This window comes from Oncorhynchus gorbuscha, unplaced genomic scaffold (genome assembly GCF_021184085.1).
Source record: "Oncorhynchus gorbuscha isolate QuinsamMale2020 ecotype Even-year unplaced genomic scaffold, OgorEven_v1.0 Un_scaffold_2919, whole genome shotgun sequence".
In the NCBI taxonomy this organism is placed as follows: domain Eukaryota; kingdom Metazoa; phylum Chordata; class Actinopteri; order Salmoniformes; family Salmonidae; genus Oncorhynchus; species Oncorhynchus gorbuscha.
In genome coordinates this window covers 6757-34362 of record NW_025747306.1, presented here as the reverse complement: position 1 = coordinate 34362, position 27606 = coordinate 6757, and the positions used below count along the sequence as shown (strand labels likewise).

General features: G+C 48.5%; 1 long non-coding RNA gene and 1 pseudogene across 1 annotated transcript; one reads left to right on the top strand and one right to left on the bottom strand.

Moving 5' to 3' along the window:
- Window positions 1-5336: 5336 nt before the first annotated feature.
- LOC124027065 lies at window positions 5337-26746 on the bottom strand (annotated as a pseudogene).
- Window positions 16624-20496, top strand: LOC124027066. The gene is made up of 3 exons (XR_006837331.1): window positions 16624-16809; window positions 19815-19984; window positions 20400-20496. It is a non-coding gene; the product is annotated as an uncharacterized LOC124027066 (long non-coding RNA).
- Window positions 26747-27606: the final 860 nt, after the last annotated feature.

Below are 27606 nucleotides of genomic sequence, written 5' to 3'. Positions count from 1 at the left end.
ACTGATCGATCGCTCTTATGGTATAACAACTAATGTAATGTACTAAATGGGTCGGTTGGTGTAACACGTACCCAGTTGTTTGAATGACGGTGAATCAGATTGGTTAACGGAATTTACTAGTGTGTGTGTGAGCAGGATCGCAATGTAACAATGAATGCTGTGTACTGGTGTGCATGAGGACATTTTTCTAGTATAAATGGATATTTACTTTGGGTAAATTTAGAGTGAGTGCAGTACTACTGGGATATAAGTGGGCGCGCTGTATCAGAGTGAATGATCTACGGATAGAATATTCAGGCTAACAAATTAAAAAGACCTGTGTTACATTGGATGGTTGCTGAAGCATATGTAGTACATTAGATATTTCAGTTGTAGCTGGTATCAAGTTTGAATGAAAGGTTAATAGATCCTTATAAGGTTTATAGTATCTGGTTGTATTGCATAAGAGTGAGGGAAGATAAATAACTGTGCATTTTTATTATTTAAATTGAGTGATTCGAACTGACGTATGTTTGTAGGTTTGAGTGATTCAACCGTGTATGTTTGCAGGTTTGAGTGATTCAACCATGTATGTTTGCAGGTTTGAGTGATTCGAACTGATGTATGTTTGAAGGTTTGAGTGATTCGAACTGATGTTTGCAGGTTTGAGTGATTCGAACTGACGTATGTTTGTAAGGTTTGAGTGATTCGAACAGATTTTTGTTTGAAGGTTTGAGAGATTCGAACCGTATGATTGTGGTACATTAGGTATTAAGTCGATGTACTAATACCAAGTGTGTATGACCTTCGGGTAAATAACAGGTGTGAGACCTAGGTTATGTTTTGAAACGGTATAGGAGAAGTGCACGGTGTTTACTAGACAGTGGCTAGATTGGGACACATTCTAAGGCAGCACACAATTGAACCTGCTAATTTATATTGTATTCAAATTAAAACAAGTAATCGAAATACATTAGACAATGGCTAATCAGGAGGCAAAGAAGGTGTTGAAAACATTGAAATCAGCATTAGAGACCAATGGAGCAAAAGAGAAAAAGAAAAGAGAAAAATTATACAGATATTTATAGCATCCAACCCGGAAGCCAGCCACACCAATGTGTCGGAGGAAACACCGTGCACCTGGCAACCTTGGCTAGCGTGCACTGCGCCCGGCCCGCCACAGGAGTTGCTGGTGCGCGATGAGACAAGGACATCCCTACCGACCATGCCCTCCCTAACCCGGACGACGCTAGGCCAATTGTGCATCGCCCCTTGGACCTCCCGGTCGCGGCCGGTTACGACAGAGCCTGGGCGTGAACCCAGAGTCTCTGATAGCACAGCTGGCACTGCAGTACAGCGCCCTTAATCACCCGGGAGGCTGAGACATGATATCTTAAAGGGGTACACTCACATATGAAATATTACAAGTTTTTATTTTCTGAGTCTTAATTAAATAGGTGAAATCTTTTGATAAAGGAATGTTGTTTGATATAGTAAAAAACACTTCTTTGGGGGGGTGGTATGACTTATGACCTCCATTGTAACTTTCCTTTGTGGTCTGATCAGCCTCATTGGAAAGCCATTTGGATGGAGAATCTAGGGTCATTTGCAATACTGATATTAAGGTAATTTAATACAAAAGGCATTGATATTTACATTATAGTGTCATTAGATTTTCTCTGATGAATGTGGTGTGAAAATGAGCTAGGATAAGTTTTAATTATGGTAGACTCATGTTAAGTATTTGGGACATATTTTGAGCCAACAGGGCTGGGAAGAAATTTAGATATTTGTGTTTGGTTTTAACACCTGTGTATAGGAGGGTGCCAGTGTACCTGTGTAATGGGGGAGGGTGTCCATATGGGGATTACATGATAACCAATTTAGGACAGTTCTGGGATTGGAGAAGAGGGTATCCTTAGAGCATAGGGGATCCCACAAAGGTGGATAGGTTTTCCATGATATGGGGGAAACCTGGGAGCACTGTTGAACTCTGTAAAGGTGATGACATCCTCAAAACTATTAAGCTCTCTGATGCAGGCACTTACACCCTCGGACTACAAAGGACCGGGACAGACACGATGGGTGTGTTTTCTATTAAGGTGCTGCCAAAACCACAGAGGTCCCAGACGAACCAGAGCAGACACACTCCTCTACCACCCCTGGACCGAGCCTGCCACCCACCACCACTGTGTCAAATCCCATTCAGGTAATTAACATTAGAGACTATTCAGATATTGATCAATTAGGCACTGAGACTGGTTTTGATGGTAGGGACAATTTGTGGCTGTCTTATATGAGGTATACAGCTAAGACCCTGAAAAGAAAGGACTGCATTGTATGTGGTCATGCTAGACCTGTTCTGGCTACACACCCATTTTCTATAGGAGAAGGACAGGGGTGCTTGTGTATTCTGAGAAGTTTTTACCAGGATAAGCCCAATTCAACCCTCTGTTCCTCTTTGAGGCTTGTGTTTCCTACAATATCTCCTCATCGGGCCCCTTGGGGTGTTAAGGCATATGGGGGCAATTACAGTTGCATCACGGGTGCAGGTAGTGGCATGGACTATGGGAGATTGCCTGAAGCTGATTGCAGCAGTAACATAACTATTAATGCCACTTGGCCAGTTGCAGGTCTAACCAAACTAGTGGTCTGGCTGATGTGTGGTGGAAATGTGGACCCAAAAGAGTACTGAGACCCATTCTTAGAGGAGACTGGCAAGGTACGTGTGCTCTGACCAGTTTGATAATTCCACTGACCATTGTTGATGTTACTGCTGAACAGCTGTTGGGTTCTGTATCCAGGGGGCCTGAAACATTCCATCCCATGGGAGACATAGACGTAGTGCTCCATGGACGGAGGATGTAGTTGACAGCCTCCAGTATTTATGCTGCAGTAGTTTATGTGTCTGGGGGCTAGGGTCAGTTTGTTATATCTGGAGTACTTCTCCTGTCCTATTCGGTGTCCTGTGTGAATCTAAGTGTGCGTTCTCTAATTCTCTCCTCTCTTTCTTTCTCTCTCTCTCGGAGGACCTGAGCCCTAGGACCATGCCCCAGGACTACCTGACATGATGACTCCTTGCTGTCCCCAGTCCACCTGGCCGTGCTGTTGCTCCAGTTTCAACTGTTCTGCCTTATTATATTGACCATGCTGGTCATTTATGAACATTTTAACATTTTGGCCATGTTCTGTTATAATCTCCACCCGGCACAGCCAGAAGAGGACTGGCCACCCCACATAGCCTGGTTCCTCTCTAGGTTTCTTCCTAGGTTTTGGGCTTTCTAGGGAGTTTTTCCTAGCCACCGTGCTTCTACACCTGCATTGCTTGCTGTTTGGGGTTTTAGGCTGGGTTTCTGTACAGCACTTTGAGATATCAGCTGATGTACGAAGGGCTATATAAATACATTTGATTTGATTTGATTTTACACAGACAATAATCTGTTGGGTGTGCCAGTGGGGGTTCCTCATGAGTTTCAGGCCTTAGGTAGGAATGATGGACTCTGGCACTTACTACCTATTATAGGTCCAGCCATAGTGGATGCAAGACAGACTGCATGGATAAATTATATCTACTATAATCAACAGCGGTTTGTGAATTACTCCCATGATGCACTCACTAGTATGTCTGAACAGCTGCAGCCACCATCTAGGGTTGCCAGACAGAATAGACTTGCTTTGGATATGCTTCTTGCCAGTCAGAGGGGTGTCTGTAAGATGTTTGGTGAACAATGTTGCACGTTTATTCCTAATAACACCAGTCCAGATGGTAGTATATCTAAGGCCCTTAGTGGGCTTGATGCACTATCTGCTGAGATGAGGACCATGGCGGGGGGGGGGGGGGGGGAGTCTGGACTGTTCTCTTGATTGGGAGCCTGGTTTGGTAAGTACACTGATATGGTGGTTACTGGATTTCTGACTCTAATTCTTGTATTTTTATTATTGATGTGTTGTGCTGCTTGCATCATACCGTGTTTTAAGAAGTCTGTTACAGATGTGAAGGCTTCAGGCATGATGCCTTTGCTTGATGCTCCAGTTGGAGATGCTGATACTGAATCAAGCTTTCAGGGGAGGATGGGACTGACTTAGGATGACCCATGGTATGCTGTGGGTGAGGTAGTAGAATAAATATTTCACCACCACAGTTCCTTCTTTTACATTTTTGTTTTATGATAAGTTCTTTCCAGTATGTTTGTTCTCCCTGTTGTGAAGGTTTGGAGTCCCTGGGTGGCATGAAGCCCAACTGGTACAGGATAGGAGTAGCTGAGAGGACCAGATGGTTTATAATAATGCTTTGCTCTGCTTTACTTTGTTTTCCATGACCAAAGTTGTATCCTATATCTTACATGTCAATAAACAAAGTGTTATCCTGTTTTTGATAAGTGACACCCTTATGGTTGTCAAAAGGGGGAGACAAAAGCATATATCACTTGATTTTTGTTCTATTTTCCTTGGTTGATTTCTGTAAAAAATATGTTTTATTTAACTTTATTATTTTCATGAAATGCTGTTAACATATGTTATGTTGGGAGCACTGAAATATAGGATAATGAGTGACACCCTTGTGGGTGTCAAAAGGGGGAATCAAAAGCTCCAGTTTCTATATAAATGTTAAGGGACATGCATCACTTCCTTGATTCACAAAATAAAAGTTTAAAGTTCATGGGTTCATCAGCAACCTAGTATATCGGATGGTGTGGTTAAAACCCACAGGGGTGTAAACAGGGGGATTATGAGGATTGTGTTATGCACTATAGCCCGTTACCATATGTGATTGAATATCTGCTGTGACAGGCCGGCTCAGAAGCAGGAACTACCGAGTACATTGTAATATTTTTGTCAGGAACAAGTCAGTTCTGTTTTTCCCTGTGGTGGGGCAGAGAGCCCGTGTATACAAACTATGCATTTACCACTTATTGCTTAGCTAATAAAAAAATGCATAGCATACGGTGCCTCATTGTCATATTTATCCTGATACCAGATTGGAATTGCCGCAACCCTGACACGATTAAGGGAAAAACCAAAAATAAACAGTATTTAATAAGTAAAAACCGTAAAGTTGTCATGTAGCAAAGTAGGCAAAACACAGCAACAAGTCTGCAAGTTGTGACCGGAAATGGCGTCAAAATCACAGGTGAAAATGCTGTTTGGTATCATGTGATGCTACTAGCATAAATGGACCAACACTGAGCAAATTTATCTTAAGTCAAATGGCAATTTAAAACACAGGGGTCAGAGTATTATTGCTGAGGCATGGATATAATGCTAAATAAATGTTGCCATCACCCCAGTTACTCAAGTCAGGTCATAGACCTCAACTCCAAGTAGGAACCACCAAAACAATACAGAGGACACAAGTATTACAGTTAATGTTTATTTGAGCTAAAACAAGCAAATGCAGTTACACACTGGACTAGAGTACCCGTGAACTCTTGCATGTCCCACGTCAGATATCCATGGCGTCGTCAGAGGACGGGCCGGTCGCAGCTTCAGAGGTGGCGTCGTCGTCGGAGCGTCAGACGGGCCGGTCGCAGCGTCAGAGGTGGCGTCGTCACCGGACGGGCCGGTCGCAGCTCCAGAGGTGGCGTCGTCAGAGGACGGGCGGGCCGGTCGCAGCTTCAGAGGTGGCGTCGTCACCGGGGGCCGGGCCGGTCGCAGCTGACAGAGGTGGCAGAGGTGGCGTGGCGTCACCGGACGGGCCGGTCCAGCGGAGGTGGCGCGTCACCGCGGGCCGGTCAGAGGTGGCGTCGTCAGCAGGGCGTCGTCACCGGACGGGCGTCGCGTCAGAGGTGGCGTCGTCACCGGACGGGCCGGTCGCAGCGAGGTGGCGTCGTCACCGGACGGGCCGGTCGCAGCTTCAGAGGTGGCGTCGTCACCAGACGGGCCGGTCGCAGCGTCAGAGGTGGCGTCGTCACCAGAGACGGGCGGTCGCAGCGTCAGAGGTGGCGTCGTCACCAGGACGCAGCGTCAGAGGTGGCGTCGTCAGAGACGGGCCGGTCGCAGCGTCAGAGGTGGCGTCGTCACCGGACGGGCGAGGTGGCGTCGCAGCGCAGCCAGAGGTGGCGTCGTCACCGGACGGGCAGAGGTGGCGGTCGCAGCGTCAGAGGTGGCGTCGTCACCAGGACGGGCCGGTCGCAGCGTCAGAGGTGGCGTCGTCAGAGGACGGGCGGTCGCAGCGTCAGAGGTGGCGTGGCGTCGTCAGAGACGGGCCGGTCGACGGGCCGGTCGCAGCGTCAGAGGTGGCGTCGTCAGAGGTGGCGTCAGGACGGGCCGGTCGCAGCTTCAGAGGTGGCGTCGTCACCAGGGGCGGGGGTCGGTCGCAGCCGGTCGCAGCTTCAGAGGTCAGAGGGGCCGGTGCAGCGAGGTGGCGTCCAGACGGCAGCTTCAGAGCCGGTCGCAGCTTCAGAGGTGGCGTCGTCAGAGGACGGGCCGGTCGCAGCTTCAGAGGTGGCGTCGTCAGAGGACGGGCGGTCGCAGCGTCAGAGGTGGCGTCGTCAGAGGGCCGGTCGCAGCGCAGAGGTGGCGTCAGAGGGGGCCGGCGCAGCTTCAGAGGTCGTCGTCACCAGACGGGCCGGTCGCAGCGTCAGAGGTGGCGTCGTCACCAGACGGGCCGGTCGCAGCGTCGTCAGAGGTCGGTCGCAGCGACGGGGGTCGCAGCTTCAGAGGTGGCGTCGTCAGAGACGGGCCGGTCAGCGTCAGAGGTGGCGTCGTCCAGACGGGCGGGCGGCAGCTTCAGAGGTGGCGTCGTCAGAGGACGGGCCGGTCGCAGCTTCAGAGGTGGCGTCGTCAGAGGACGGGCCGGTCGCAGCTTCAGAGGTGGCGTCGTCAGAGGACGGGCCGGTCGCAGCTTCAGAGGTGGCGTCGTCAGAGGGCCGGTCGGGCCGGTCGCAGCTTCAGAGGTGGCGTCGTCAGAGGACGGGCCGGTCGCAGCGTCAGAGGTGGCGTCGTCAGAGGACGGGCCGGTCGCAGCGTCAGAGGTGGCGTCGTCAGAGGACGGGCGGTCGCAGCTTCAGAGGTGGCGTCGGGCCGGTCGCAGCTTCAGAGGTGGCGTCGTCACGGACGGGCCGGTCGCAGCTTCAGAGGTGGCGTCGTCAGAGGGCCGGCGCAGCTTCAGAGGTGGCGTCGTCAGAGGTCACGGGCCGGTCGCAGCTTCACGGGCCGGTCGCAGCTTCAGAGGTGGCGTCGTCAGAGGACGGGCCAGAGGTGGCGGCGTCGCAGCGGGCCGGTCAGAGGTGGCGTCGTCAGACGGGCGGTCGCAGCTTCAGAGGTGGCGCAGCTTCAGAGAGGTGGCGTCGTCAGAGGACGGGCCGGTCGCAGCTTCAGAGGTGGCGTCGTCAGAGGACGGGGGCGGGCGGTCGCAGCTTCAGAGGTGGCGTCGTCAGAGGACGGGCCGGTCGCAGCTTCAGAGGTGGCGTCGTCAGAGGGGCGGTCGTCAGGTGGCGTCGTCAGGGACGGGCCGGTCGCAGCTTCAGAGGTGGCGTCGTCAGAGGACGGGCCGGTCGCAGGAGGTGGGCGGTCGCAGGGCTTCAGAGGTGGCGTCGTCAGAGGACGGGCCGGTCGCAGCTTCAGAGGTGGCGTCGTCAGAGGACGGGCCGGTCGCAGCTTCAGAGGTGGCGTCGTCAGACGGGCCGGTCGCAGCTTCAGAGGTGGCGTCGTCAGAGGACGGGCCGGTCGCAGCTTCAGAGGTGGCGTCGTCAGAGCTTCAGAGGAGGTGGCGTCGTCAGAGGACGGGCCGGTCGCAGCTTCAGAGGTGGCGTCGTCAGAGGACGGGCCGGTCGCAGCTTCAGAGTGGCGTCGTCAGAGGACGGGCCGGTCGCAGCTTCAGAGGTGGCGTCGTCAGAGGACGGGCCGGTCGCAGCTTCAGAGGTGGCGTCGTCAGAGGACGGGCCGGTCGCAGCTTCAGAGGTGGCGTCGTCAGAGGACGGGCCGGTCGCAGCTTCAGAGGTGGCGTCGTCAGAGGACGGGCCGGTCGCAGCTTCAGAGGTGGCGTCGTCAGAGGACGGGCCGGTCGCAGCTTCAGAGGTGGCGTCGTCAGAGGGCGGGAGGTGGCCGGTCGCAGCTTCAGAGGGGCCGGTGGCGTCGTCAGAGGACGGGCCGGTCGCAGCGTTCAGAGGTGGCGTCGTCAGAGGACGGGCCGGTCGCAGCGTCAGAGGTGGCGTCGTCAGAGGACGGGCCGGTCGCAGCTTCAGAGGTGGCGTCGTCAGAGGTGGCGTCGGGGGCCGGTCGCAGCTTCAGAGGTGGCGTCGTCAGAGGACGGGCCGGTCGCAGCTTCAGAGGTGGCGTCGTCAGAGGACGGGCCGGGCAGCTTCAGAGGTGGCGTCGTCAGAGGACGGGCCGGTCGCAGCTTCAGAGGTGGCGTCGTCAGGACGGGCCGGGCTTCAGAGGTGGCGTCGTCAGAGGACGGGCCGGTCGCAGCTTCAGAGGTGGCGTCGTCAGAGGAGGGCCGGGCAGCTTCAGAGGTGGCGCAGCTTCAGAGGTGGCGTCGTCAGAGGACGGGCCGGTCGCAGCTTCAGAGGTGGCGTCGTCAGAGGACGGGCCGGTCGCAGCTTCAGAGGTGGCGTCGTCAGAGGACATGAGTCTCAGCTTCTCCTCAAATGACAGGGCATCATTTGCCAGAGAGCTACCGTGGTTTGGAGAAGCTTGGGATTCTACTTCATTGGTCTCTAAATACTCTTGAGAAAAACAAGAGGAACAGTTGGGTATTCTACAGCAACACATCTGTTCTACACGGTCTAGGCCAAATTGCTAATCGAATTTTGAGCAACATGAACCCAACAGGTTTCAAAGTATATGTTTCAGGCCGTACCTTCTCTGGCTTGTTTAGTGTCAGACCCTATGGATCGGAGCAAGGCCAGGGCATGCACAATGGAGACGTCATTTGATGACAGCTCTGAAAAATTTAGGTTAAGGTACACAAGCAAAAGGTTGACAGCATTATTTAGACAGAGTTACTCTATGCTGTTGAATGAGTGTCAAACACAGCAGCACCATAGACAGTGACAAAGAACATAGCTAGAAGGGTTGTGGAAATAAACATTTACCTCCAAGTCTCCTCTGCAGAGAGACTTGATCTTGCTTCTGGGACTTTCCAACAGGGTAACAAGAAACTGAGGAGAAAGTGTTGACAGAAGTTGAGTTCACACAAAATAGCTACATATATTAATAGCAGTGAAGAATAAAAGATGACCAACGCGGAAGATACAGACAGTCAAATATTAATACCCAACTTATAAAGTTAAGCATATTTACCAAACAAATCCCTTAAACATGAGTGAACCAACCTTTGACAACCCCCACAGTCATCACAACCAGCAGCAATTCTCTCACACCTCCCATGATCATGAAAATAATCTGTGTTATCAACAGGTAATGTCTTCCCATGGCCTGTATGAGGCTTATATAGGCCACTAATGACCGTTTACCTGCAAACATGGCTTAACGATCAATTAACAAGCTTGATTGAGTTGTTACGTTCAGATAGAAATAGACCATGTAGAACATATGTTGATTCTTATCAAGTTGGTGGGCAGGCAATCTTTTCTACTCCATATATTGCATTTATATCTGTAATGATTAACCCTAATGGTCTCAGATCAGCAGTAGAAAGAAGTAGGCCTAATTATTTTAGGTGTAATCTTCAAAGATATTAGGGGGAAATAAACACTGTACCCAAATCCACGTTTTACAATGCTCCTGGGAAATGGGTAGGCCTCCACCTATAGTCCTTCACAGTTTTACAGGTGTGATATATTTATTTATTTACATAGATCACATACATAAATAAATATGTTAGCTGTAGGTAGCGTTGAGATCAAATTCCCATATTCTATTGCTACTAACATAAATCCTAATATATCATGTTTTCCTCATTTGCTCTGTAGGAGGTTCGTCATATGAAGGACATTCAAGTGGATGTGACCCCTAACCTGCAATAGGGGCTCAGTGAGGTGACAGACATCCTGTAATGGATCTCCAGCTAGTGTCTGAGGACCTGGAGAAGGCTGTGTCTACAGCTGTGGGGCAGGACAAGCATGGTAACCTAACCTCACTGTATGAAGGATTTTATTGTTATGGATAGTCATCTCCAATCTGTTCAAATATCACTGTTGTTGATAACACACATTACCAAAATGATTCACACTTGTCTTCCTATTTCCACATAATCTGTCATGGTTCCCCACCCCAACAGGGCATAAAAGCAACCTCTCTTTATTGCTACTGCTAATACACCCAAATCCAACAGCGTTTGAGTATCTTTTTGCTTTTCTTCTAACCCTGAATGGCAACATTTTATCCTAGTACACAAGCATGTCACTTTATCCATCCACACCCACTCTACTGCCGCATGGCCACTGCGGCTGAGACTTTCACCCTCTCGTTACAGGTATAGCAGGTAACCAACCCCACCCGGGTCTTACCCCCTAGGACTTACCCTTTGCAGGTACCTGCCTGCTCGGGCTTACCTTCCGGGACTCACCCTATTCTTATAGTACTACCAGGAACCAACCTACTCGGGATTTACCCCTAGGAGTTCCCCTCTGCAGGTTTGGGTTTACCTTCCGGGACTTACCATATACCACAAAGCTACGACCGGTCGTAATACAATGGGACTACTGAATAAGCTCAGGCTTTCTAGGTTCGTACCCTATAATTGGTTCAGCCTACGACTCTCATCTCCCCAAGATGTCAGAATTAGTGATAACGGGTGTAGGAACTGTGCCGACCTTGTTTCTGTTTCACTGATTCGGAATCTCTAGTTCGACTGCAAATCGCGGTGAACCCTGCTCGCAGTGCCAACTGTTAGGTTCTAATTCTCAGAGTAAAAACTCGACGGACACTATGAATGCTTGAACCAAGTGTATTCTTCCCAGAGGGTCAAGACAGCTGCATTAGACAAAAAACATATTCACACAAGCACTGATATTTAATCCTCTCTCCTATGCTGAGTCTCCTCCTACACCTCTAAACAGCCAATGCATCTCTGTTGCTAGACAGAACCTTAGTGATATCTGTTCTTCCTCACTTCATCTGACCTGACCGCTACCTCAAAGTGCTCACTCCTCCCCAACTCAAGGCTGACATGGTGATTGGTACCAGACTGTGTCTCTTCTCATCCCAGAGGATCCCACCCATAGGATGCCTGATGGCTAACAATAACATATCCTGACATAATGTAAATGTTATACATTAAGCTCTCTCCCTCAGTGACATGAATTAGTATATTTCATATTCTCAGAACCCAACAGTAGGTTTTAAGGTGTGGCTGCATGTTTGTCGTGGACGCATCGTCACTCTTGATGTTCTTTTTCCAAGTCTGAACAGGCCGTTCTTCTCTTTCCTCAACTAATTGAAACCTCAGGGACAGACATCCTGAACGACTCTGATGTCAGACCTCCCATCAGCCCTCTACACCTCGCTGTGAGTAGTAAAGCCTACCTGCTCCTGTAGTGGTCTCCATATGACAAATGGCACCATATTCCCTATTTAGTACACTACGTTTGACCAGATCCTTATAGGCCCTGATCAAAAGTAGTTCACTACATAGGGAATAGGGTGCTATCTGGGATGCAAGCATGGTGTAGATTTTCCACAGGAAGTTGACTGTCCAGACAGACTCACACACCATATTCCGATCTATTCCTGATTAGTGTAAAATACATGAATATTCTACACAGTGATGATGAGGATGATTTCCTTATTTGCCATTTGAGTTAATCAACCTCAGAGGAGAAGTAGAGTGTTTGTTTCTCAATCCCACGCTTGGCAGGAACCTCCGATGTTGATGCTGAAGCCACAATCAGTTGTATATTGCACAAATCTGTCCTTTATGGAAGAGTGGCAAGAAGAAAGCCATTTCTTAAAGATATCCATAAAAAGAGTCGTTTAAAGTTTGCCACAAGCCACCTGGGAGTCACACCAAACATGTGGAAGAAGGTGCTCTGGTCAGATGAAACCAAAATGGAACTTTTTGGCAACAATGCAAAACGTTATGTTTGACGTAAAAGCAACACAGCTCATCACCCTGAACACACCATCCCCACTGTCAAACATGGTGGTGGCAGCATCATGGTTTGGGCCTGCTTTTCTTCAGCAGGGACAGGGAAGATGGTTAAAATTGATGGGAAGATGGATGGAGCCAAATACAGGACCATTCTGGAAGAAAACCTGATGGAGTCTGCAAAAGACCTGAGACTGGGACGGAGATTTGTCTTCCAACAAGACAATGATCCAAAACATAAAGCAAAATCTACAATGGAGTGGTTCAAAAATAAACATATCCAGGTAAGTATTAACTTAAGGGGGCTGAATAATTTTGCACGCCCAATTTTTCAGTTTTTAATTTGTTAAAAAAGTTTGAAATATCCAATAAATGTCGTTCCACTTCATGATTATGTCCCACTTGTTGTTGATTCTTCACAAAAAATACAGTTTTATATCTTTATGTTTGAAGCCTGAAATGTGGCAAAAGGTCGCAAAGTTCAAGGGGGCCGAATACTTTCGCAAGGCACTGTATGTTCTTCAAAAGAGAGATCAGGGTCCAGAATAACGCCGAGGTCCTTCACAGTTTTATTTGAGACGACTGTACAGCCATTAAGATTAATTGTCAGATTCAACAGAAGATCTCTTTATTTCTTGGGACCTAGAACAAGCTGTTTTGTCCGAGTTTAAAAGTAGAACGTTTGCAACCATCCACTTCCTTATGTCTGAAACACATGCTTCTGGCGAGGGCAATTTTGGGACTTCACCATGTTTCATTGAAATGTTCAGCTGTGTATCATCCGCATAGCAGTGAAAGTTAACATTATGTTAACCTAGGATAGGATAAAGTAATCCTTCTCACCCCCCCCCCTAAAAGATTTAGATGCACTATTGTAAAGTGGCTGTTCCACTGGATGTCATAAGGTGAATGCAACAATTTGTAAGTCGCTCTGGATAAGAGCGTCTGCTAAATGACTTAAATGTAAATGTAATGTTTTTTCGAATGACATCCCCGAGAGGTAAAATATATAGTGAAATCAATAGTGGTCCTAAAACGGAACCTTGAGGAACATCGAAATTTACAGTTGATATGTCAGAGGACAAACCATTCACAGGGACAAACTGATATCTTTCCGACAGATAAGATCTAAACCAGGCCAGAACTTGTCCGTATAGACCAATTTGGGTTTCCATTTGGGTTTCCAATCTCTCCAAAAGAATGTGGTGATCGATGGTATCAAAAGCAGCACTAAGGTCTAGGAGCACGAGGACAGATGCAGAGCCTCAGTCTGATGCCATTAAAAGATCATTTAACACCTTCACAAGTGTAGTCTCAGTGCTATGATGGGGTCTAAAACAGACTGAAGCATTTCGTATTCATTGTTTGTCTTCAGGAAGGCAGTGAGTTGCTGCGCAACAGCCTTTTCTAAAACTTTTGAGAGGAATGGAAGATTCGATATAGGCCGATAGTTTTTTATATTTTCTGGGTCAAGGTTTGGCTTTTTCAAGAGAGGCTTTATTACTGCCACTTTTAGTGAGTTTGGTACACATCCGGTGGATAGAGAGCCATTATTAGGTTCAACATAGGAGGGCCAAGTACAGGAAGCAGCTCTTTCAGTAGTTTAGTTGGAATAGGGTCCAGTATGGAGCTTGAAGGTTTAGAGGCCATGATAATTTTCATCGTTGTGTCAAGAGATATAGTACTAAAACACTTGAGTGTCTCTCTTGATCCTAGGTCCTGGCAGAGTTGTGCAGACTCAGGACAAATGAGCTTTGAAGGAATACGCAGATTTAAAGAGGAGTCCGTAATTTGCTTTCTAATAATCATATTTTACTCAAAGAAGTTCATGAATTTATTACTGCTGAGGTGAAAGCCATCCTCTCTTGGGGAATGCTGCTTTGTAGTTAGCTTTGCGACAGTATCAAAAACAAATTTCGGATTGTTCTTATCTTTTTCCTCAATTAAGTTGGAAAAATAGGATGATCGAACAGCAGCAAGGGCTCTTCGATACTGCACGGTACTGTCTTTCCAAGCTAGTCGGAAGACTTCCAGTTTGGTGTGGCGCCATTTCCGTTCCAATTTTCTGGAAGCTTGCTTCAGAGCTCGGGTATTTTCTGTATACCAGGGAGCTAGTTTCTTATGAGAAATGGTTTTAGTTTTTAGGGGTGCAACTGCATCTAGGTTATTGCGCAAGGTTAAATTGAGTTCCTCAGTTAGGTGGTTAACTGATTTTTGTCCTCTGGCGTCCTTGGGTAGACAGGGGGAGTCTGGAAGGACATCAAGGAATCTTTGTGTCGTCTGTGAATTTATAGCACAACTTTTGATGTTCCTTGTTCGCGGTCTGAGCAGATTATTTGTTGCAATTGCAAATGTAATAAAATGGTGGTCCGATAGTCCAGGATTATGAGGAAAAACATTAAGATCCACAACATTTATCCCATGGGACAAAACTAGGTCCAGAGTATGACTGTGACAGTGAGTAGGTCCAGAGACATGTTGGACAAAACCCACTGAGTCGATGATGGCTCCGAAAGCCTTTTGGAGTGGGTGTGTGGACTTTTCCATGTGAATATTAAAGTCACCAAAAATTAGAATAGTATCTGCTATGACTACAAGGTCCGAATTCAGGGAACTCAATGAGGAACGCTGTATATGGCCCAGGAGGCCTGTAAACAGTAGCTTAAAAAAGTGATTGAGTAGGCTACATAGATTTCGTGGCTAGAAGCTCAAAAGATGAAAAAGTCTTTTTTTTTTGTAAATGTAAATTTGTTATCGTAAATGTTAGCAAAACCTCTGCGGGATGCACGGGGGATATGGTCACTAGTGTAGCCAGGAGGTGAGGCCTCATTTAACACAGTAAATTCATCAGGCTAAAGTCATGTTTCAGTCAGGCCAATCACATCAAGATTATGATCAGTTCATTGACTATAATTGCCTTTGAAGTAAGGGATCTGACATTAAGTAGCCCTATTTTGAGATGTGAGGTATCAATAATGACAGGAATGGAGGTCTTTATCCTAGTGAGATTGCTAAGGCGAACACCGCCACGTTTAGTTTTGTCCAACCTAGGTCGAGGCACAGACACGGTCTCAATGGAGATAGCTGAGCTGACTACACTGACTGTGCTAGTGGCAGACTGGCTAACAGCCTGCTGCCTGGCCTGCACCCTATTTCATTGTGGTGCTAGAGGAGTTAGAGCCCTGTCTATGTTGGTAGATAAGATGAGAGCACCCCTCCAGCTAGGAAGGAGTCCGTCACTCCTCCGCAGGTCAGGCTTGGTCCTGTTTGTGGGTGAGTCCCAGAAAGAGGGCCAATTATCTACAAATTCTATCTTTTGGGAGGGGCAGAAACTAGTTTTCAACCAGCGATTGAGTTGTGAGACTCTGCTGTAGAGCTCATCACTCCCCCTAACTGGGAGGGGGCCAGAGACAATTACTCGATGCCGACACATCTTTCTAGCTGATTTACACGCTGAAGCTATGTTGCGCTCGGTGATCTCTGACTGTTTCATCCTAACATCTTTGGTGCCGACGTGGATAACAATATCTCTATACTCGCCAGTTTTAGCTTTAGCCAGCACCATCTTTAGATTAGCCTTAACGTCGGTTGCCCTGCCCCCTGGTAAACAGTGTATGATCGCTGGATGATTCGTTTTAAGTCTAATACTGCGGGTAATGGAGTCGCCAATGACTAGAGTTTTCAATTTGTCAGAGCTAATGGTGGGAAGCTTCGCCGTCTCAGACCCCGTAACGGGAGGAGTAGAGACAAGAGAAGGCTCGGCCTCTGACTCCGACTAGTTGCTTAATGGGGAAAACCGGTTGAAAGTTTGTCGGCTGAATGAGCATTCCTACAGCATTTCCCTCCAGAAACCGTGAGAAAGTTGTCCGGCTGCGGGGACGTGCGAGGGGATTTATACTAACGTTACTATCTGTACTTACTGGTGGCACAGACGCCGTTTCATCCTTTCCTACACAGAAATTACCCTTGCGTCTGAAGCTGGGCTTGTAGCACAGCTATCCTCACCGTAAGGCGATCGTTCTCCTGTATGAGTACAGCGACTGCAATCAGAAGGCATCATGTTAATGTTACTACTTAGCTTCGGCTGTTGGAGGTCCTGACGAACCATGTCCAGATAAAGCGTCCGGAGTATGAGGATTCTGTGTTATGCACTATAGCCCGTTACCATATTTGTGATTGAATATTATCTGCTGTTGGCTTGTGTGGATGTGTGTTATGCAACATAGCTGAATTGAAACATTGTTAACCGTTTCAGGGCCATGGGCCTCTCATGATGGAAAAATACAGAAGACGGGACCTGTGCAATGAGTTGCGGGGGGCACATTCAGAACATAGTGTTGTGAGAACAGTCTTGTTAGATAACAGGAGCCAGGTGCCTGATAACAGCATATTCTACACAGCTACAACCACTGACGCGTTTAGGGGCTGGGACCAGCCTCTACGCTAACGATCAACGATAGGCTGGTGGAGTCTAAACCATGCCCAGTCTCTACTCTGACAGGCCGGCTCGGAAGCAGGAACTACTGAGTATATTTTAATATTTTTCTCAGGAACAAGTCAGTTCTGTTTTGCCCTGTGGTGGGACAGAGAGCCCGTATATACAAACAATGCATTTACCACTTATTGCTTAGCCAATAAAAAAATACATAGCATACGTCAGTGCTTCATTGTCATATTTATCCTGATACCAGATTCGAATTGACGCCACCCTGACAATTGGTGACCCCGAACGTGATCTGGTGAAGGACTTCGCTGGACATTGATGTGCCAGCCGATTGGCCAGTACTGTCGTCGGACGGTGTGTCTCACAAATCCTGACCGGTCAACTAAAAAAGGTAAGCAGATACCTGTTGTGAAAAACTAAAGTTCTGCACATTGACGTTATCCAAATTTAGTTTTGTGAGACACCTGTTTGATGTAAGTAACCAAATTCTATACATTTATATTGGTAAAGGATCATGACGAATACATAGTGGTAAATGCAATTTTGAACTGATCGATCGCTCTTATGGTATAACAACTAATGTAATGTACTAAATGGGTCGGTTGGTGTAACACGTACCCAGTTGTTTGAATGACGGTGAATCAGATTGGTTAACGGAATTTACTAGTGTGTGTGTGAGCAGGATCGCAATGTAACAATGAATGCTGTGTACTGGTGTGCATGAGGACATTTTTCTAGTATAAATGGATATTTACTTTGGGTAAATTTAGAGTGAGTGCAGTACTACTGGGATATAAGTGGGCGCGCTGTATCAGAGTGAATGATCTACGGATAGAATATTCAGGCTAACAAATTAAAAAGACCTGTGTTACATTGGATGGTTGCTGAAGCATATGTAGTACATTAGATATTTCAGTTGTAGCTGGTATCAAGTTTGAATGAAAGGTTAATAGATCCTTATAAGGTTTATAGTATCTGGTTGTATTGCATAAGAGTGAGGGAAGATAAATAACTGTGCATTTTTATTATTTAAATTGAGTGATTCGAACTGACGTATGTTTGTAGGTTTGAGTGATTCAACCGTGTATGTTTGCAGGTTTGAGTGATTCAACCATGTATGTTTGCAGGTTTGAGTGATTCGAACTGATGTATGTTTGAAGGTTTGAGTGATTCGAACTGATGTTTGCAGGTTTGAGTGATTCGAACTGAAGTATGTTTGCAGGTTTGAGTGATTCAACCATGTATGTTTGCAGGTTTGAGTGATTCGAACTGATGTATGTTTGAAGGTTTGAGTGATTCGAACTGATGTTTGCAGGTTTGAGTGATTCGAACTGACGTATGTTTGTAAGGTTTGAGTGATTCGAACAGATTTTTGTTTGAAGGTTTGAGAGATTCGAACCGTATGATTGTGGTACATTAGGTATTAAGTCGATGTACTAATACCAAGTGTGTATGACCTTCGGGTAAATAACAGGTGTGAGACCTAGGTTATGTTTTGAAACGGTATAGGAGAAGTGCACGGTGTTTACTAGACAGTGGCTAGATTGGGACACATTCTAAGGCAGCACACAATTGAACCTGCTAATTTATATTGTATTCAAATTAAAACAAGTAATCGAAATACATTAGACAATGGCTAATCAGGAGGCAAAGAAGGTGTTGAAAACATTGAAATCAGCATTAGAGACCAATGGAGCAAAAGAGAAAAAGAAAAGAGAAAAATTATACAGATATTTATAGCATCCAACCCGGAAGCCAGCCACACCAATGTGTCGGAGGAAACACCGTGCACCTGGCAACCTTGGCTAGCGTGCACTGCGCCCGGCCCGCCACAGGAGTTGCTGGTGCGCGATGAGACAAGGACATCCCTACCGACCATGCCCTCCCTAACCCGGACGACGCTAGGCCAATTGTGCATCGCCCCTTGGACCTCCCGGTCGCGGCCGGTTACGACAGAGCCTGGGCGTGAACCCAGAGTCTCTGATAGCACAGCTGGCACTGCAGTACAGCGCCCTTAATCACCCGGGAGGCTGAGACATGATATCTTAAAGGGGTACACTCACATATGAAATATTACAAGTTTTTATTTTCTGAGTCTTAATTAAATAGGTGAAATCTTTTGATAAAGGAATGTTGTTTGATATAGTAAAAAACACTTCTTTGGGGGGTGGTATGACTTATGACCTCACATTGTAACTTTCCTTTGCCCTCCAGGACACCTGATCAGCCTCATTGTTACAGAAAGCCATTTGGAAGGAGAATCAAGGACATCATTTGCCATAACTGATATTAAGGTAATTTATCACCAAAAGGCATTGATATTTACATTATAGTGTCATTCAGGCCATTTTAAATAGATAAATGAGTGGCTGTGAAAATGAGCACTGACCCAACTCCAGCCATTTTAATAATGGGAATTGATGGAAATGATAATTATTATTAAGTATTTGGGACATATTTTGAGCCAATAGGGCTGGGAAGAAATTGAGATATTTGTGTTTAGTTTTAACAATGCTACCTTATATAGGGTTACTTACCCTAGTTATTCACCATATGCATGTAATGGGGTAGGGTCTCCATATGGGGATTACATGATAAGCCAATTTAACAGTTTGGGATTGGAGAACACACTCATCTCATATGAAATATTATCATCTAGTGGATTTTTCCATTTTCTGGGAGTTCATCTTTGAACTCTGTAAAGACAGTAGTTTTTTTTTGAATCCTTAAAACTTGTTGGTTATCACTGCTTGTCTGATAGAAGGCAAGCATTTCACCACTCGGACTAACATCTGACCATGGGACAAACACGATTTGATTTGTTTGATTTGATTTGTTGTTTGATATAGTAAAAAACACTGGGGGGGTGGTATGACTTATGACCTCCATTGTAACTTTCCTTTGTGGTCTGATCAGCCTCATTGGAAAGCCATTTGGATGGAGAATCTAGGGTCATTTGCAATACTGATATTAAGGTAATTTAATACAAAAAGGCATTGATATTTACATTATAGTGTCATTAGATTTTCTCTGATGAATGTGGTGTGAAAATGAGCTAGGATAAGTTTTAATTATGGTAGACTCATGTTAAGTATTTGGGACATATTTTGAGCCAACAGGGCTGGGAAGAAATTTAGATATTTGTGTTTGGTTTTAACACCTGTGTATAGGAGGGTGCCAGTGTACCTGTGTAATGGGGGAGGGTGTCCATATGGGGATTACATGATAACCAATTTAGGACAGTTCTGGGATTGGAGAAGAGGGTATCCTTAGAGCATAGGGGATCCCACAAAGGTGGATAGGTTTTCCATGATATGGGGGAAACCTGGGAGCACTGTTGAACTCTGTAAAGGTGATGCATCCTCAAAACTATTAAGCTTAAGCTCTCTGATGCAGGCACTTACACCCTCGGACTACAAAGGACCGGGACAGACACGATGGGTGTGTTTTCTATTAAGGTGCTGCCAAAACCACAGAGGTCCCAGACGAACCAGAGCCAGACACACTCCTCTACCACCCCTGGACCGAGCCTGCCACCCACCACCACTGTGTCAAATCCCATTCAGGTAATTAACATTAGAGACTATTCAGATATTGATCAATTAGGCACTGAGACTGGTTTTGATGGTAGGGACAATTTGTGGCTGTCTTATATGAGGTATACAGCTAAGACCCTGAAAAGAAAGGACTGCATTGTATGTGGTCATGCTAGACCTGTTCTGGCTACACACCCATTTTCTATAGGAGAAGGACAGGGGTGCTTGTGTATTCTGAGAAGTTTTTACCAGGATAAGCCCAATTCAACCCTCTGTTCCTCTTTGAGGCTTGTGTTTCCTACAATATCTCCTCATCGGGCCCCTTGGTTTAAGGCATATGGGGGCAATTACAGTTGCATCACGGGTGCAGGTAGTGGCATGGACTATGGGAGATTGCCTGAAGCTGATTGCAGCAGTAACATAACTATTAATGCCACTTGGCCAGTTGCAGGTCTAAACCAAACTAGTGGTCTGGCTGATGTGTGGTGGAAATGTGGACCCAAAAGAGTACTGAGACCCATTCTTAGAGGAGACTGGCAAGGTGCGTGTGCTCTGACCAGTTTGATAATTCCACTGACCATTGTTGATGTTACTGCTGAACAGCTGTTGGGTTCTGTATCCAGGGGGCCTGAAACATTCCATCCCATGGGAGACATAGACGTTGTGCTCCATGGACGGAGGATGTAGTTGACAGCCTCCAGTATTTATGCTGCAGTAGTTTATGTGTCTGGGGGCTAGGGTCAGTTTGTTATATCTGGAGTACTTCTCCTGTCCTATTCGGTGTCCTGTGTGAATCTAAGTGTGCGTTCTCTAATTCTCTCTCTCTCTCTTTCTTTCTCTCTCTCTCGGAGGACCTGAGCCCTAGGACCATGCCCCAGGACTACCTGACATGATGACTCCTTGCTGTCCCCAGTCCACCTGGCCGTGCTGTTGCTCCAGTTTCAACTGTTCTGCCTTATTATTATTGACCATGCTGGTCATTTATGAACATTTTAACATTTTGGCCATGTTCTGTTATAATCTCCACCCGGCACAGCCAGAAGAGGACTGGCCACCCCACATAGCCTGGTTCCTCTCTAGGTTTCTTCCTAGGTTTTGGGCTTTCTAGGGAGTTTTTCCTAGCCACCGTGCTTCTACACCTGCATTGCTTGCTGTTTGGGGTTTTAGGCTGGGTTTCTGTACAGCACTTTGAGATATCAGCTGATGTACGAAGGGCTATATAAATACATTTGATTTGATTTGATTTTACACAGACAATAATCTGTTGGGTGTGCCAGTGGGGGTTCCTCATGAGTTTCAGGCCTTAGGTAGGAATGATGGACTCTGGCACTTACTACCTATTATAGGTCCAGCCATAGTGGATGCAAGACAGACTGCATGGATAAATTATATCTACTATAATCAACAGCGGTTTGTGAATTACTCCCATGATGCACTCACTGGTATGTCTGAACAGCTGCAGGCCACATCTAGGGTTGCCAGACAGAATAGACTTGCTTTGGATATGCTTCTTGCCAGTCAGAGGGGTGTCTGTAAGATGTTTGGTGAACAATGTTGCACGTTTATTCCTAATAACACCAGTCCAGATGGTAGTATATCTAAGGCCCTTAGTGGGCTTGATGCACTATCTGCTGAGATGAGGACCATGGCGGGGGGGGGGAGTCTGGACTGTTCTCTTGATTGGGAGCCTGGTTTGGTAAGTACACTGATATGGTGGTTACTGGATTTCTGACTCTAATTCTTGTATTTTTATTATTGATGTGTTGTGCTGCTTGCATCATACCGTGTTTTAAGAAGTCTGTTACAGATGTGAAGGCTTCAGGCATGATGCCTTTGCTTGATGCTCCAGTTGGAGATGCTGATACTGAATCAAGCTTTCAGGGGAGGATGGGACTGACTTAGGATGACCCATGGTATGCTGTGGGTGAGGTAGTAGAATAAATATTTCACCACCACAGTTCCTTCTTTTACATTTTTGTTTTATGATAAGTTCTTTCCAGTATGTTTGTTCTCCCTGTTGTGAAGGTTTGGAGTCCCTGGGTGGCATGAAGCCCAACTGGTACAGGATAGGAGTAGCTGAGAGGACCAGATGGTTTATAATAATGCTTTGCTCTGCTTTACTTTGTTTTCCATGACCAAAGTTGTATCCTATATCTTACATGTCAATAAACAAGGTGTTATCCTGTTTTTGATAAGTGACACCCTTGTGGGTGTCAAAAGGGGGAATCAAAAGCTCCAGTTTCTATATAAATGTTAAGGGACATGCATCACTTCCTTGATTCACAAAATAAAGGTTTAAAGTTCATGGGTTCATCAGCAACCTAGTATATCGGATGGTGTGGTTAAAACCCACAGGGGTGTAAACAGGGGGATTATGAGGATTGTGTTATGCACTATAGCCCGTTACCATATGTGATTGAATATCTGCTGTGACAGGCCGGCTCAGAAGCAGGAACTACCGAGTACATTGTAATATTTTTGTCAGGAACAAGTCAGTTCTGTTTTTCCCTGTGGTGGGGCAGAGAGCCCGTGTATACAAACTATGCATTTACCACTTATTGCTTAGCTAATAAAAAAATGCATAGCATACGGTGCCTCATTGTCATATTTATCCTGATACCAGATTGGAATTGCCGCAACCCTGACACGATTAAGGGAAAAACCAAAAATAAACAGTATTTAATAAGTAAAAACCGTAAAGTTGTCATGTAGCAAAGTAGGCAAAACACAGCAACAAGTCTGCAAGTTGTGACCGGAAATGGCGTCAAAATCACAGGTGAAAATGCTGTTTGAGGTATCATGTGATGCTACTAGCATAAATGGACCAACACTGAGCAAATTTATCTTAAGTCAAATGGCAATTTAAAACACAGGGGTCAGAGTATTATTGCTGAGGCATGGATATAATGCTAAATAAATGTTGCCATCACCCCAGTTACTCAAGTCAGGTCATAGACCTCAACTCCAAGTAGGAACCACCAAAACAATACAGAGGACACAAGTATTACAGTTAATGTTTATTTGAGCTAAAACAAGCAAATGCAGTTACACACTGGACTAGAGTACCCGTGAACTCTTGCATGTCCCACGTCAGATATCCATGGCGGGCGTCAGAGGACGGGCGGGCGGTCGCAGCTCAGAGGTGGCGTCGTCGTCAGAGGTGGCGTCGTCAGAGGACGAAGGCCGGTCGGCCGGTCGCAGCTCGTCAGAGGTGGGCGTCGAGGTGGCGTCGTCAGAGGACGGGCCGGTCGCAGCTTCAGAGGTGGCGTCGTCACCGGAGGAGGTGGCGTCGTCAGACGGGCCGGTCGCAGCGGAGGTGGCGTCGTCACACGGGCGGTCAGAGAGGTGGCGTCGTCACCGGACGGGCCGGTCGCAGCTTCAGAGGTGGCGTCGTCACCGGACGGGCCGGTCGCAGCGTCAGAGGTGGCGTCGTCACCGGACGGGCCGGTCGCAGCGTCAGAGGTGGCGTCGACGGGCCGGTCAGAGGTGGCGTCGTCACGGGGCCGGTCGCAGCGTCAGAGGTGGCGTCGTCAGAGGACGGGCCGGTCGCAGCGTCAGAGGTGGCGTGGCGGGCCGGTCGCAGCTTCAGAGGTGGCGTCGTCACCAGACGGGCGTCGGGCCGGTCGCAGCGGGCCGGTCAGAGGTGGCGTCGGGCCGGTCGCAGCTTCAGAGGTGGCGGGGACGGGCGGTCGCAGCTTCAGAGGTGGCGTCAGAGGTGGGCCGGGCGGTCGCAGCTCAGAGGTGGCGTCGGAGACGGGCCGGTCGCAGCTTCAGAGGTGTCAGAGGTGGCGTCGTCGCATTCGGACGGGCGGACGGGCCGGTCGCAGCTTCAGAGGTGGCGTCGTCGTCAGAGGACGGGCCGGTCGCAGCTTCAGAGGTGGCGTCGTCGTCAGAGGACGGGCCGGTCGCAGCTTCAGAGGTGGCGTCGTCAGAGGACGGGCCGGTCGCAGCTTCAGAGGTGGCGGGCCAGGACGGGCCGGTCGCAGCTTCAGAGGTGGCGTCGTCACGGGCAGGACGGGCCAGAGGTGGCGTCGCAGCGGGCCGGTCGCAGGGTGGCGTCGTCAGAGGACGGGCCGGTCGCAGCGTCAGAGGTGGCGTCGTCAGAGGACGGGCCGGTCGCAGCTTCAGAGGTGGCGTCGTCAGAGGACGGGCCGGTCGCAGCGTCAGAGGTGGCGTCGTCAGAGGTCAGACGGGCCGGTCGCAGCTTCAGAGGTGGCGTCAGAGGACGGGCCGGTCAGCTTCAGAGGTGGCGGGCGGGCGGTCGCAGCGTTCAGAGGTGGCGTCGTCAGAGGACGGGCCGGTCGCAGCTTCAGAGGTGGCGTCGTCAGAGGACGGGCCGGTCAGAGAGGTGGCGTCGTCAGAGGGGCGGGCCGGGGCGCAGAGGTGGCGTCGTCAGAGGACGGGCCGGTCGCAGCTTCAGCGTCGTCAGAGGTGGGCGTCAGAGGTGGGCCGGTCGCAGCTTCAGAGGTGGCGTCGTCAGAGGACGGGCCGGTCGCAGCTTCAGAGGGCGTCGGGCCGGTCAGAGACGGGCCGGTCGCAGCTTCAGAGGTGGCGTCGTCAGAGGACGGGCCGGTCGCAGCTTCAGAGGTGGCGTCGTCAGAGGACGGGCCGGTCGCAGCTTCAGAGGTGGCGTCGTCAGAGGACGGGCCGGTCGCAGCTTCAGAGGTGGCGTCGTCAGAGGACGGGCCGGTCGCAGCTTCAGAGGTGGCGTCGTCAGAGGACGGGCCGGTCGCAGCTTCAGAGGTGGCGTCGCAGCTCAGAGGTGGCGCGTCACCAGGGACGGGCCGGTCGCAGCTTCAGAGGTGGCGTCGTCAGAGGACGGGCCGGTCGCAGCTTCAGAGGTGGCGTCGTCAGAGGACGGGCCGGTCGCAGCTTCAGGACGGGCCGGTCGCAGGCAGCTTCAGAGGTGGCGTCGTCAGAGGACGGGCCGGTCGCAGCTTCAGAGGTGGCGTCGTCAGCCGGTCGCAGCTTCAGAGGTGGCGTCGTCAGAGGACGGGCCGGTCGCAGCTTCAGAGGTGGCGTCGTCAGAGGACGGGCCGGTCGCAGCGGGCCGGCAGAGAGGGCGTGGCGGGCCGGTCGCAGCTTCAGAGGTGGCGTCGTCAGAGGACGGGCCGGTCGCAGCTTCAGAGGTGGCGTCGTCAGCGGGCCGGTCGCAGCTTCAGAGGTGGCGTCGTCAGAGGACGGGCCGGTCGCAGCTTCAGAGGTGGCGTCGTCAGAGGACGGGCCGGTCGCAGCTTCAGAGGTGGCGTCGTCAGAGGACGGGCCGGCAGCTTCAGAGGTGGCGCGTCAGAGGTGGCGGGCCGCGCAGCTTCAGAGGTGGCGTCGTCAGAGGACGGGCCGGTCGCAGCTTCAGAGGTGGCGTCGTCAGAGGACGGGCCGGTCGCAGCTTCAGAGGTGGCGTCGCAGCTTCAGAGGTGGCGTCGGGGACGGGCGGTCGCAGCTTCAGAGGTGGCGTCGTCAGAGGACGGGCCGAGGTGGCGTCAGCGGGCCGGTCGCAGCTCAGAGGTGGCGTCGTCAGAGGACGGGCCGGTCGCAGCTTCAGAGGTGGCGTCGTCAGAGGACGGGCCGGTCGCAGCTTCAGAGGTGGCGTCGTCAGAGGACGGCAGCTTCAGAGGTGGCGCAGCGGGCCGGTTCAGAGGTGGCGGTGGGACGGGCCGGTCGCAGCTTCAGAGGTGGCGTCGGGACGGGCCGGTCGCAGCTTCAGAGGTGGCGTCGTCAGAGGACGGGCGCAGCTTCAGAGGTGGCGTCGCAGCGGGCCGGTCGCAGCTTCAGAGGTGGCGTCGTCAGAGGACGGGCCGGTCGCAGCTTCAGAGGTGGCGTCGTCAGAGGACGGGCCGGTCGCAGCTTCAGAGGTGGCGTCGTCAGAGGACGGGCCGGTCGCAGCTTCAGAGGTGGCGTCGTCAGAGGACGGGCCGGTCGCAGCTTCAGAGGTGGCGTCGTCAGAGGACATGAGTCTCAGCTTCTCCTCAAATGACAGGGCATCATTTGCCAGAGAGTTACCGTGGTTTGGAGAAGCTTGGGATTCTACTTCATTGGTCTCTAAATACTCTTGAGAAAAACAAGAGGAACAGTTGGGTATTCTACAGCAACACATCTGTTCTACACGGTCTAGGCCAAATTGCTAATCGAATTTTGAGCAACATGAACCCAACAGGTTTCAAAGTATATGTTTCAGGCCGTACCTTCTCTGGCTTGTTTAGTGTCAGACCCTATGGATCGGAGCAAGGCCAGGGCATGCACAATGGAGACGTCATTTGATGACAGCTCTGAAAAATTTAGGTTAAGGTACACAAGCAAAAGGTTTGACAGCATTATTTAGACAGAGTTACTCTATGCTGTTGAATGAGTGTCAAACACAGCAGCACCATAGACAGTGACAAAGAACATAGCTAGAAGGGTTGTGGAAATAAACATTTACCTCCAAGTCTCCTCTGCAGAGAGACTTGATCTTGCTTCTGGGACTTTCCAACAGGGTAACAAGAAACTGAGGAGAAAGTGTTGACAGAAGTTGAGTTCACACAAAATAGCTACATATATTAATAGCAGTGAAGAATAAAAGATGACCAACGCGGAAGATACAGACAGTCAAATATTAATACCCAACTTATAAAGTTAAGCATATTTACCAAACAAATCCCTTAAACATGAGTGAACCAACCTTTGACAACCCCCACAGTCATCACAACCAGCAGCAATTCTCTCACACCTCCCATGATCATGAAAATAATCTGTGTTATCAACAGGTAATGTCTTCCCATGGCCTGTATGAGGCTTATATAGGCCACTAATGACCGTTTACCTGACAAACATGGCTTAACGATCAATTAACAAGCTTGATTGAGTTGTTACGTTCAGATAGAAATAGACCATGTAGAACATATGTTGATTCTTATCAAGTTGGTGGGCAGGCAATCTTTTCTACTCCATATATTGCATTTATATCTGTAATGATTAACCCTAATGGTCTCAGATCAGCAGTAGAAAGAAGTAGGCCTAATTATTTTAGGTGTAATCTTCAAAGATATTAGGGGGAAATAAACACTGTACCCAAATCCACGTTTTACAATGCTCCTGGGAAATGGGTAGGCCTCCACCTATAGTCCTTCACAGTTTTACAGGTGTGATATATTTATTTATTTACATAGATCACATACATAAATAAATATGTTAGCTGTAGGTAGCGTTGAGATCAAATTCCCATATTCTATTGCTACTAACATAAATCCTAATATATCATGTTTTCCTCATTTGCTCTGTAGGAGGTTCGTCATATGAAGGACATTCAAGTGGATGTGACCCCTAACCTGCAATAGGGGCTCAGTGAGGTGACAGACATCCTGTAATGGATCTCCAGCTAGTGTCTGAGGACCTGGAGAAGGCTGTGTCTACAGCTGTGGGGCAGGACAAGCATGGTAACCTAACCTCACTGTATGAAGGATTTTATTGTTATGGATAGTCATCTCCAATCTGTTCAAATATCACTGTTGTTGATAACACACATTACCAAAATGATTCACACTTGTCTTCCTATTTCCACATAATCTGTCATGGTTCCCCACCCCAACAGGGCATAAAAGCAACCTCTCTTTATTGCTACTGCTAATACACCCAAATCCAACAGCGTTTGAGTATCTTTTTGCTTTTCTTCTAAC